The following is a 13,447-nucleotide window of genomic DNA, read 5'->3' as shown; positions in this document are numbered from 1 at the left end:
TTTAAGCAAACAATTCAGTGACATTGAGTACATTCACAATGTTGTGCAACCATCATCATTACCCATCTCCAGAACTTCACCATCATCCTAAACAAAAACTTTATAGCCATTGAGCAATCATTCCCCATTATCCTCTCTCCCTAGCCCCTGTTAACCACTATTTTACTTTCCGTCTCTATGAATTTGAGTTTTTGTCTACAATGATGGATACCCTACAGAGTGAACTCCGCCTTCCCCACATAGAATGTATTGTGTGATCCATCCCCTTTTGCCAGTAAGGTGAAGACACAGAACCTCTGCCAATGAGGAAAGACCACACGGTTCCTAATCCACAAATAAGTAACATGAGATGCAGATAGGCTAGTGGCATCCATTCTGTTGGGTGGAAAAGGTTGTTGATGGCACCAGCAGCTTCCCAAGTCAGGTTGGGGTAGCAGGATTCTCTGGTTGGTGGGGTGGAGGCAGCTTCTTCACTGTGGCCAAGGAGAGTTGTTTATGATATTGAGGCAAAGCATGTCCTTTTCCAGACTAGTTATCCAGTGTGACGAGGAGCTGGGAGTAATTTCTGGAAGCTGTTCTCAGACTGTGTGGCTTCTGGTCTTCCTCTGATTCTGTAATCCATTCAGTATGTTCTAATAGACCCCTTGCCTCTTACACCAGCTAGAATAGATTCTGTTGTCTGCTTTTAAGAACCTTAACCAACACAGGGGCAATTAGCTCCCTATATTGATTCTTTCAATAGGAGATTTCTTATCCTTTCCATTGGTGAGGGAAGGAAGTGAGTTGGACCCAGGAGGGCCAGGGCGACTTTCTCCTGCAGCCTCTCCATGATGCCTGGATATGGCTGCATGTGTGTTAGGAGGTTGGGGTGAGGAGGCACAGGAATTTGAAAGACACAACAGAGGTGGCCTGAGGAAGTCTCCACCTTCCTCACAAAGACTTTCTGAATTGCTCTCCCTCACAGAAACTGTCCTGTGGCACAGCGACATGTACAAAGCAGATCTCCTCCATTTGAAACCTTAAAAGCTTACCCTCATCTAAGAAGCAATCCCCTTTCCACTGAGCTTGATGGGGTGAGCCTGTGTTGTGTGGGAAAGAGTGGTTTGCTGGCTTAGGCAGGAGGAGGTTGTCTCCTCTACGCTCAGAGAGATCATTAGCAACATTAAGGAAGGGCAGTTATCCCGTCCGGTGAGTCCATATCAGGCTGCTAGGGACTGATGGCTGCCACAAGCAGTTTGCTGGTTTCCTTCCCTTGCGTAGATCCATGAGTGTCTGCAAGCTCCTCAATGGCCTAGTCTTCCACTTAGTTATAGTCTTCACTCTCTCAGCATGGGAAGGTGCTTAATAAATGTTTCGTTCCTAGCTAAACTATGTAAGCATGTGCTTGTATGTGTGTCTGGTTAAAATCTCTTCTAAATTTTAGTGTTTCTCTTTAATTAATCATACTGCATGTTTATTCTATTTTAGCTGTATGTTTTTAACCTCTAAAATCTCTTCCTTGTAGCCGCTTTGTTCCTTTTTCATTGCATTCTATTCTAATTCCACGAATGTAATGTCTTCTCACATTGTGGCCAGGATATCAATTAGAATTGGCAGATTCATTAAGAGAGCAAACTCTGGGGCCAGGCCGCCCCTGTTAGAATCATGGATGTACCACTTAACAGCTGTATGTCCTTGGGTAACTCATTGTACCTCTCTGTGCCTCAGTTTGCTTATTTGCAAAATGAAGATAGTGGTGATACATAGTGAGTAAGGTGGTTGTGAGGAATACATAAGTTAATATGTATATAAAGTCCTTAGAGCAATGCCTGACACCAAGTAAGTGCTGTATGAATGCTATTAATATTATTAAGTTGTCTTCTATTTTCTGCAGAATTGGTTTTTCTGTTTTATTATTTTGGTCTTTTTCTTTTGTGCCAATAGTTTTCTATTTTTAAAAAAAATGAGGTTCTTTATTCTAAGTGATTGGTGTATGTTTTCTCTGCTGTGGTGTGAATAGGTCTTTTCCCAAAAAGTAATCTGTACTTCATCGAAACATGACTGGTAGTTTTATGTATGTGGACAACATTATGTCAGATAACCTGATTTGTTTCAGGATGAGTGATACAGACATCAGCTGACAGTTTGTAGTTTCTCTAAATGCTATAAAAAAGAGGTTTTAAACTTCTAAATCCCAATAGAAGGCTTGGCAGTTCAACCAATTATTGATCGAAGAGACTTCAGGCTGTTTGGCTCTTTACTTTCTGGTGAGGCAGGAAGGATGAGAGCTCCTTTGGGCAACTATTTGGTTCAAGGACCTCCAGATAATCTTTCTGTTCACCCTATTTCTCATTCCCACATTCTGCCTTATTTGCCAACTTCAACATTGTGCCTCCAGTGGGAAATCTGACTCCCACCTCCATCTCCACTGCGGTCTGCAACTAGTAGATTTGGATCTGCATTTGGTCTGTTCTATTTCACATATCAGTAGCCTTTAAGCCCCTTTCTGTCTTTCAAAAATTTGTTGAAATCTCTTTTCTGATATTACCACCTCTATCTCCTCATTATCTTCTTTGATAATGAAATTAATTTATTTTTTGGACTGCTATATGATATCTTAAAATCACTGGGGTTTTACGATATCTTAAAATAATGGTATCCTGAGATCGATGGGGGTTTGTTGCTCATGGTGCCTTCTTGATCTGGAACTAATATCACAAGTATTATTGTTGGGATCTCGAGAGGTTACCAGTTAGTCATTCATCCCCTCTTCTTGAAACTGGAACAATTGAAAACAAAGATAATAGTCTCCCACCTGGTCATACATATATAGAGAAAAATTCATCTCTTCCAAAGAGGGAATGAAGACTAATGGAGGTTAGACTCTCCTTAACTGCATCAATCAAGTCACTCTTTTTTGGGGTAAAGAGAAGTAAAATATAGAGAAAATGATTGTGCTTGGCCCCAAAAGAAGGGATATGCTTTTATGATTATTGTATAGAAGAAGTACCTAAAATTTTGGGGGGCTAAAAGTTTACAAAATTTATAAATGATAAAGCTAGACTCTAGCATTTCTAACTTGGAACCCTTTAATTCTTCTACTGTGCTACATTCCTTCTCTATGATATGCTACTATGACCTCAAACATCAAAACACTTAATCTTTTATACAGGTAATGTGTTATAGAATTGTACACTTGAAGCCTATATAATTTTATTAACCAATGTCACCCCAATAAATTTCATTAAAATGTTTTTAAAATTAAAAAAGAAATATACATTCATGCCTGCCCTCTTTAAAAAAAGCACTAAATCTTCAGAGATATACTCAATGAAATTAATAATATTTATTTAGAATTATGTTCTCTCATGCAGTAAGTATATTGTAATTCTTAAGGCAAAAAAAAGAACTAATATAGTTTAGAAGTTTCAAAAATATACTGGAAACAAAAGGCTTGTCAATCACTCATTGATCTACAACATTTTATTAACCAGAGTTACTGTTTTTTTTCTACTTCTCAAGCTTTTTGATATATATTTTTCTACCATAGTACATATTTTTATTTTCTGAAATTCTCATTTCAGTCTTTGGATTGCTTAGGAAATAGTTGACTCCATCTCTGTAAGTGCCCAGTAGTAAATTGCAAGTGTCTGTATTTCTTAGCATCAGAAAAAGCACAAAACTGAAATGGCTCCCTCAGGAGACATAAGAGTTGTGAGCCTTCCTGACCCTGCAGATGGCTGGAATTTGGCAAATGTCCGTCTTACATGTGGACAGCTCTTGACACTGCTCCTCTCACCAAATAGCTGGTGATGACATTTGGCCATTTTCATTAAGCATCTAATTTTTTCCTCTACTCAGCTTGAGATCAGTTTCTGAATTACAATCCCTGGCAGGACAGCTGAAACAGGAAAATATTTAGCTGTTGGCACACAGAAAGTCCTTTCATTCACCCTGAGATTCCATTAAAGCATTTCTGGCCCTTTACTGGTAGCTTTTATAATAGGAATTTCCATGTTATTTGAGGAAAAGCAACAACTAGTTGAAACAAAGCTTTCTGGTGTCTTCTCCCTTGCAGTATAAAAGTGATAATGTAAAAGAGAATGTATTTATTATTTTATTCAGCCAAAACAACACCGCATTTGTGACCGGATCAACTGAATAGTTTAGAAACACTATTTCTTCCTTCATTCCAGTATTTCTAGGGCACCTATGGTGTTTTATTCAGTTTCAAGAGGTATATAAAGATGAGCAGAGTAAGAAACCTACTTTTGAGAAACTCATCGGTTAGTGAGGGAAACAGAAGACTGAAGTGTTGCAATGTTATGTGATATGCACGATGACAGGATGTGCTTCACGTGAGTATATGAACATAGTATAGTGGAGAATAGCAGCTTATCTACCTGATGCAAAGTGTAGGGGAGGAATAGGGGACGATCTCTGAGCTGAACTCTAAAAAAACAAAGACAGATGTTCCAGAAAGACAAGATAAGAAAGGGCATCCTCGACAGAGGAAATAGATTGTTTAGAGAGGAAGGAATGAAAGAGGACAGTGTGCTCAGAACATGAAGTTGCTATCAATGGAGCAGAGTGTGAGGTGACAGAATAGGGTGACAGAAGACGAGTCCAGAGCACAGACAATAGCACTGTTGATGTGAGAAGAACTTCGAACTTTTCCCTTTAGACTTGTCTTTTCTAATAAGTGTGAGCTTTTTGTACACTTTGCATATAGGAATTTCTGGTGGCAAACTGAAGAAGTAAACTTGCATCCGTATATATTGCAGAGATTTTTTAGAGACTGTGTGAGTAGGATTGCGTCCTGCCTTGATTACACGAGGAAGGAAGAGTTCCTCATGTTCCATGGACACGTACTTTCCTTGGCCAAAACTTGATAGTTCTCTTTGCTACTTAACTTACCTGCAGCAACCTGCACCCCTCCTCTATCATCTCATGATCACCTCAATTCAATTTTCTGTGTGATAGATGTCATTGTCACAGTATTGTCCCTGGCTGGAGCCAACAAAGCAAAACAGGTGCATGTTGCCCCAAATTTGGTAACATGTTTATGAAAATGACCAGTTGAGAAAATGATTGAGAATTTCTAGGAATCATTGAAATTAAAGAGGAAGATGACAAGAACATGTTTGAGCTTTAGGAACTTAATTCTGGCGGAGGAATCACCTAGATACATTATGGTCGGAGCTTTATCTCAGCTGTGAGAATGGAGGACAGTATGGATATAAAAATACATATGTGTAAATAGATAATTGAGAAGGAAGTATAGCACTGGGATTGAGAACTTAGGCTCTGGAGTTCATTGGCGTGGGTCTGAATTCTTGCTCCTGCACTTATCTGTCAAGTTCTATAACATCTTTGTACCTCAGTTTCCTCATCTGTAAAATGGGGATTATAATAATACTTGCTTCTTAGAGTCATTGTGAGGACTAAATGAAATTATACACATAAATCATTAGAATAGTATCTGTCACAATATGAGTGACCAATAAGTGTCAGTATTAGTATACTGGAAAGTATGATTATACTGGAAAGAAGAAATTGATAGAATATGGGAAGTAAAAGGATAAAGAAAAATGAAAAAAGAGGATACCCTGCAATAATGATTGATCGCGTGGTAAATAAGGAAAGAATCTAGAAAGGGGTGAAGAGTTGGGGAAGGTCATGAAAGAAGAAAGAATCCTGATGTCTCGCGTTGAGTGTGAGGAAGCTGTAATATACATAGATAAAGATGACAAGTAGCCAGTTGGGTATATATGAGTTTGGGGCTTGTATGAAAGAATGGGCTGAAGATAGAGATTTCAGCAACCATCAGCCTATAGGTGAAAGTTGGGGTCATGGGGTTAGAGGAGATTGCCACAGAGTAAGGAAAAGAAATCAATTTATCTTTAAGACAATTACCTAAAACACTCAGATAATTTTCTCCTGTTTTTCTCTTTTAAATTAGTTTTATTTTTTTCATGATAATGCAAGTAATAGGTGCGTTCTGCATAAAATTCTGAGCATTTTTAAAGTGTTCCTTTAAAAAAAATTCATGTGATTTTTCATTAATAGCCTTTGCTCTGAGAAAAAAAATGTTCTTGAATCATCCCACGTAGGGGGTCTCGAACACAAAACAAATGTAAAATAGCTCCTGCTCTGTTGTCTTCAATGAAGTCCAAACTAAAGTAATCAGCTTGAATCCACCCCTGTTAGTTGAAAACCCAGCTGTGTTCCTGTCCAGACTGGGAGCTGGGAGCTAGCGGCAGGAGGAGGAATACTGGGGCCCTTTGTGCTGCTGACACTTTGGCAGGGCAGGCTGGTATTAGAGGAGCAAGCCTATGATTACTTCAAGTAGACATTTTCCCTTCAGTGGCGTTACTGTGCAGCCTGGAAGTGGGACTGCCAAGTGACCACCACGGTACTGTCATGGCTTTACTGTCACACACCCCGCCTCCGATGTAGCAGCTGGTGGTGAGGGAGATGGCTGCTCCATGCCCTCTTCACTGCCCAGGAGTGCTGAGGTCTGTGACAAGCGGTCACTTCAGAGGGAAGACGATTCTGAAAGGTTTTGCACAGTAAGCTCTGTACCTGTATCCCTCTCCCTCTGCCTTCCCCAGATGCTGTTTGGATCTGGAAGGAATCCATTACTGAGTAAACCAACAGGCACACTCAGTCTGGAGACAGGGCAGCAGCAAAGATGAGCACCCACTCCAAACCAATAAGAGAAGTCAAGCTCCAATGAACTCAGCTAGGAGTCCATGGTCAAACATCTAGAAAGGAGCTATTTTAATTTTGGCGTTCCTGAAAGTTGTGTTTCACTCTTCCAGTATTATTCTGTATTCCTAGTGAGGAGCACCTCATAACACTTTCTATGCTAAGAGCCTCTAACGGTATGAATCTGACCCTGAGCATATCATTGGTGTGAATACTATGGTTGGTATGTAGTGAGCTGGGAATATGTATTGTTCTCTTATTTCTGAGACTCCGTTTCCCTCGCATGTGGGGAGAAGGAAAGGACCCGATATTCTCTTTCCAGATCCTTAGTCGATTGTTTTTATACATCTTGTTGACCCCCTCAGCTGAGACAGGAATAGAGATATATGACCTCCTTCTTTTGATATTTTATCCTTTGTTCTCTGCCTTATACCCAGCTTCAGGTTTAGCCCCCTATCTTGAGTAACTCTGTTTTTCTGCAACTCTACTCCACCATTCTTCATAGACCTAACGTTGCTTGGACTTTTATGCTGATGACTCCTTAGTACTATATGAAGTTGTCCTGGATATTTATGAGTGTGCTTTGTCCAGTTTTCATGAATATGGCAGCGGGTTACTGTTTATCATAAATCATAGCAGGCAAGGCCTCACATTGTGAACTCCCTTCTTGAACTTCCAGAAAATCTGCGGGAGTATGTAAAGTTAAAACAAAACAACAAACAAGAAACATGGCCAGTCTGAAAATGATGGCAAAACCCTGAAAGATTCTGGCTCTTGGCCAGAACTTATTGTATGAGAAACCTCGAATTTCCCCAGCCACTGTTTTTCCTGGTCTTTCCTGGGGTTTCAGATTGCAAGGCCATTACAGTGTCACCACACACAGCTCACGGCAGGTTAGTTGGAGGAAGCTGTTTAAACCCTGACAATTTACCATCCTCAATCTTAGATCCATGCCTCCTCTTCCCACACTTCTCCTTCTCCTTATTTTTTACATACTATCCCTTTCTGACCCCCCCACCCCAACATAGTGCCCTTAAGGAGACCAAGAGGGGAAAAACCCCAAACACTAACCTCTAAAAAAGGTCTTAGGGTTTTCTTACTTATTGACATTTACTGAAAGAAAAATCAATAGGACGCCTCCTCCATCCTTTTAAATCCTACCCTACTATTAGGATTGGACTTATTTTCCAACTCTGAAAACCTTCAGAGAATAAATACCCAGAAACTCTGTGAACATGAGTAGGAGAATTTCGATAGATTAAGAACAAAGGTTAATAGTCAAGCCATTCCAAGAACGTTCTGCTTTCTTTCTGTAGGAATATTTCAGCCGAGTTGCCTTTAAAGGACAATTGGATGTGTGACACTTCTGACCCTTGACCTCTGGGATTCAGGGTGATTTTTGGAGTCATTTTCCAAAACGAGCTTCTTCTTTAACCAGAAAGAGGTGTCTCCCACAGCTTGCATGGGAAAACTAATCTTTGGAAAGCAAACACTTTGGGAAGAAAAGCTCTAATGCCTGTAATTAATTCATGTTGTTTATTGTAATCTAAGCATGACCTGACTAAACACTGTGTCACTGTGTGTGTGTGTGTGTGTGTGTGTGTGTGTGTGTGTGTGTGTTTAAAAGAAGGATTAGGTAGAATGTACCCTCTTTCTTTTTTTTAAGAGGAGTTAAAATGAATTACAGGAAGATTTGTTTCACTCCCAGAAAAGATTAATTTGGGAAACATTTCTTTTGACACATTGCTCATAATTAAAGTAATCCTTCATTTTCTCTGTTTCCTTTAAGTAAAAACTTGTGGCTTTATTTAACCTTCCATCAATTAACTCTCTCAAAGCAAAATAACCTTGAACTCCATAAACCCCTCTACTTAATTCTCTACTGACAGAGAAAAGAGAAGCAATGGTTGCCCCTTGACCACAGGGACACCAGCATTACTGCAGCTCCAAAGTCAGATGCCCTGTGTACACTAACTTCCAGTTTCCTACTTTTATTGACAGAGGTTTTGACTTTGAAATCCTGCCTTCCATTTTCACCATTACACATAGCCATATATAATTCTATTAAAATTATGCTGTTAGAAATTTTGCACAGGGACATATTTCATTCTACAAATACTTATGTTTTAATCTTGTTTGTACTGGGCACTGACGGCATGATAGTGAGCAAAATAAACATGGCCATTTCTTTCCTGGGGCTTATAATCTGATGGAGAAGAGGGAAATTAATCAAACATGTAAAATAATTACAAATAGTAAAACAAGCATTACAAAAAAAAAAAAATCCAAGTGCTATGAGAGTGCCTCATTAGGAAACCTGATTTTTTAATTTACTCTATCACCTATCTATCTATCTATCTATCTATCTATCTATCTGTCTGTCTGTCTGTCTGTCTGTCTGTCTGTCTATCTATCTATCTATCTATCTATCTATCTATCTATCTATCTATCTATTTGTCTATCTATCTATCTACCGATCTATCTACAGGGCAAAGAGGTATTGGGGATAGTTTGTCAGATCAGAAAAGTCCTTCCTGAATGTCTGAATTAAGCTCTGAAGGATGACTGGTATGTTCTAACAATTAAAAAATGACTGATCAAGAACAACATATACCAAATCCAGAGATCAAGAATTCCAACCACTCTGGATTTCAGATAGGGTAGGTGTTAAAAGGGAGAGCAGAGCTTTTGTGAATATCAGCTACTCTGCAAGTGCTGTCTCTGCCTTCAAAACTAATTCCGAAACGAGAGTCGTTGCTACATTTAGGCCACAGGCAGGACAGAGGAGAAGAGAAAGACATTCTAATCCCTGTACTACTTTTTAAGCGTAGACTGGCAACATCAGTTTTGAATGCTACACATGTAATTTATGGGTGCTAGAAGGAGACAGCCCAAGGTCCCCCATTCTCCAGGTTTAAAAAAAAAATTCTGAATGGAAATGGCTCCTTCTAGAATTAAATTATTTATTTGATACAACTTGGTCTATCCGCATGCCGTCATAGGCCTAACTACCTCATCAGCTCCTCCTTTCCTTAGCTTTGCTTGCTGTGGTGCCTTCGTCTGTCTGCGATGGGGCAGCTCGTTTCTAATCCTGGACCCGGAGAACTCAACCTTAGGGCCAGGGAGAACCACCTGTTTTCCTTCATTTGATGTATTATAATTTAAAGTATTATTAAGTGAAGAAAGTTGAACTCATGTTCTATTATAATTAAAATGAAATAATTAAACCCAAATCAAAGTATTTTATTAGTATTTTATGTTACTGTGCTGATATTATGTCTAATGTTGGCCATTAATATTCTCCTCCCCCAAAATTAGGTAATAGTGTTGTTGTTACTTATTAGGTAAAACACTCAACTTGAGATCACAAACATGATTACAATGTTAGTTCACCATGTTTTGATTAATCCATGTCCCCAACTAGAGTCCAAGCTCTTAGATGGCAGTCTCATCCCAGCATGTACCAACTACATCATGAGTCAACACAGAAGATTTAATAAACATAGGAAATATTGTTTTGTGCTAATAAAGGGCAAAAAATAAAAAGCTGTTTTTGTTAAATCAACACAAATAGCAGGTAGAAATTAAGACTACATTTTTTTCTAAGTTTGGGTGATATGAATGTAATAATTAGTGGGACGTTTATTTTTTTTTTATTCTTTTAAATATAGAATGTTTCATGAATTTTCATGTCATCCTTGCACAGGGGCCATGCTAATCTTCCTTGTATCATTCCAATTGTATTACTAGTATATGTGTTGCCGAAGTGAGCGGAGTGGGATCTTTATTTCAACTCCGTACCTATATAGATGGACCACCAGTAAATGCATTATTAATGGATAAAAATGATTCATACACTGTCACCCACCTGGCTTAAGGCCTAGTACACTCTCATCACCCAATAGTATGTAAGTAAATTAGCAAACTTCTCTTGATTATAGTTTTATTTTTGGTCATAATATGTTATAGGTAAATTAATCCTTTTTTAAAAAATAAAATCCAAATCACAAGATAAATAATGGAAAGAAAAGACCTGAGCCCTTTTCCAAACTCTGAGTGAAGGAGCTTTTAGGGTAGTGGAAGGTGAAGGGCTCAAAGCCAGAACCAGTGCTTGCTCAAAGCACATACTTCCCCCTTCTCTTTCCCTTTATCTCCTCTTTTGCCTTCTCTTCCTGTGTGACTAGCCTAAAAATCAAGGAAATTTCTGTGTTTAAAAAGAAGTTAATCATTTTTGGATCAAAATGTCTTTAAAACTGTAAGTCAAGCTGATTTAAGCTTTGTTAAGTCAGTCCACATGTCAGCCATTAAATATTGGCCACAAACTTATAGCCTGGTAAGAAATGCAGGCTAGAAGGAGCAATTTAAGGAAAGGTAAGTCAAGAGCTTTTGCTCTAGCTAGTAGAGGAACAGATTGGGTGATGAACAGATTTGAAGCAACCCTTGTCCAGGATTATGGAAATGGGCAAGACATTCATGTTTAGGGAAAATTTCACTTGGCATCTGGCCATGGTTATTTTGGGCCCCATCATGCTAGACTTCAATCAGGGTGAGTAACTTCCCTGTAGAATTTAATATCTGAGAAGTAATCACAACTACTTCTCTGGTGGATGTACACTAGAGGAAGATGGGCCAAACTACTTTAAGAGTCTAACAAAGACTCTATCACCTTTACTTCCCTCATAATTTGAGTTTGCAAGTTTCTACCTGTCTACTTGTATAATAACACAATGAAAACATAACTCGAGTTCTTAAAAAAGGAATAAAATAGCTTGAATGTAGTACTGACTTTACTTGAATATTTATTTTCAACCAAATATCTTCCTTTGGTGATCTTTCCTCCAATTGGCAGAGTTGATAGCAAAGGAAGTCTTGCAGTTTTAGTACATTTACCTGTTCACTTTTGTCTTGGAGCTTGTGGTTTGTCCTGACACAATGAACAAACACCTAGGTTCAGAAAACAAGATATGCTTGGGACAAGACAAGTATGAGAACTGCTATTTATTTTAAAAGGGAAGGTTGAGGTTATGTATCTGTTTGGGAGAGACACAACAATCCAGGATGCAGAAGAAACAGTATTTGGTAGAATTAGTATTTCACAAAGCAAATGAAAATATTGTCATTTCAAAGTTTGGTATTTTGATAATTAAAAGTTCTTTATCTTAAGTAAATGAGCTTTTCTTACAAAAAGTTGACCTGATAATGACATCCTTTTAATTCATTTACGTATATAATGTGAAGAATTACCATCTCTTTAACTCTAGTGGGACTCAGGTACTTTCAAGACCTTTACATACTGATTTTCACTGCTCTATTTCCTCTTAAAGTATTTATCAGAAGTCTGGCGTGTTAATTAATCTGCCTCTTTCTCCACTATGCCTTAAGAGTGGGATTCTCGAAGGAAGGTCCGAGTACCATCTCCATTTAAATAAACTGTGCAGTTTGTTATAAACTGTGGGTTAACTGAAGGTATGTTATAGCACAATGAGACAGTAAACCAAGGAGGAAAATGTGAGATTAGCAAACAGATGATCCAGTTCACGAGAGGACTATACAGAGATCCATATTTGGAGCAGGATAATGCAAGGCTTGGGAAAAGATGTCACAGGAGAAAAAGAAATTTAATAGTACTCTTAAGACAATGAAATAATTTAGGAGACAGAAAAGGCAGGCAATGTAAGAAAAAAAAAAGAAAAGCAATTAGGAACTCTAAGAAAACAAATAAACCAAATAAGAAATTAAGTGTAATCATAGTATACTTCTTGGCATTGCAATGGAAACTATTTATATTGTCAATAGAAGGTAAACAGTGATTAATGATTTTCCACTTCAATAGACAACAAAAGAGAAAGTATTACACAATATTTAGGAGCACAGGCCCTAAAATTTGTTGTAAGCACTTGCTTTTATTGAAGATACAAACAATGTATTTGATCATCTTTGGCTGTAGACCAGAAGCTGGCAGAATGGACCCAGTGGCCCTACCTATCCCATACGTCCACAGAGGACGAGGGTCAGTCCTGTGGGACAAGGTGGTGACACGGGCCGCCACTGAATGTTGTGCTCGCTCAGGCCCTAAAATTTTTACTGGCTTTATGGATCCAGAAATTTACTTAATCTCTACGTTACCCAATTTCCTTTTTGTAAGATAGAAATAGTTACCTGTTTTATAGTCTTGTGTCAGGCTTAAATGAGTTACTTTACACAAAGCACTTGTAACAGTGCTACACATTACCAAGTCTTCAACAGGTGTTAGCTAAAACAACAAACTACATATAAAAAATAAAAGGATTTTTGACACAGAGCAAAAATTGAATTTGACAATATAAATGTGTAAGTCCAGATGGTTGAAAGTGTGGAAGAATAGTAAAGTGCAGTCAAGAGATAGTTTATAGCTGATAGAAACAAAAATAAATAAGAAAGCCAACTAAGAGAAAAACAAAATTTCGCAATATAATTGTGTGAAAGGGTTAAATCATAATCTACCATACCAAGAAGCTAATGACAGATTGCCACTATAATTAATAAATCAAAAGCTACCATGTAAACTTATAATATAGAAATATTGGAGGAAACAACAGAAAAACCAAGAAATAAAATCGGTTCTCTTTAAAGATCAAGGAAGGTAAATATCTTTACTTTTTAAATATCTTACAATTTCATTTGTAAATGATACCACAATAAAGCTGAGAAAAGGGAAGTTGAAGAAGGGTTTGGAGTGGCTGGTGGGAGCAGAAAATTGCAAACAAGGAATAAAATT

General features: G+C 38.2%; 1 pseudogene; it reads right to left on the bottom strand.

Moving 5' to 3' along the window:
• Positions 1-10,351: 10,351 nt before the first annotated feature.
• On the bottom strand, positions 10,352-10,452 carry LOC117025413 (uncharacterized; annotated as a pseudogene).
• Between the last annotated feature and the right edge of the window lie 2,995 nt (positions 10,453-13,447).

The sequence above is a fragment of the Rhinolophus ferrumequinum genome, chromosome 7 (genome assembly GCF_004115265.2).
Source record: "Rhinolophus ferrumequinum isolate MPI-CBG mRhiFer1 chromosome 7, mRhiFer1_v1.p, whole genome shotgun sequence".
Classification (NCBI taxonomy): Eukaryota; Metazoa; Chordata; class Mammalia; order Chiroptera; family Rhinolophidae; genus Rhinolophus; species Rhinolophus ferrumequinum.
Note: the sequence above shows the minus strand (reverse complement) of the source record. Positions and strands in the feature narration are given on the sequence as shown.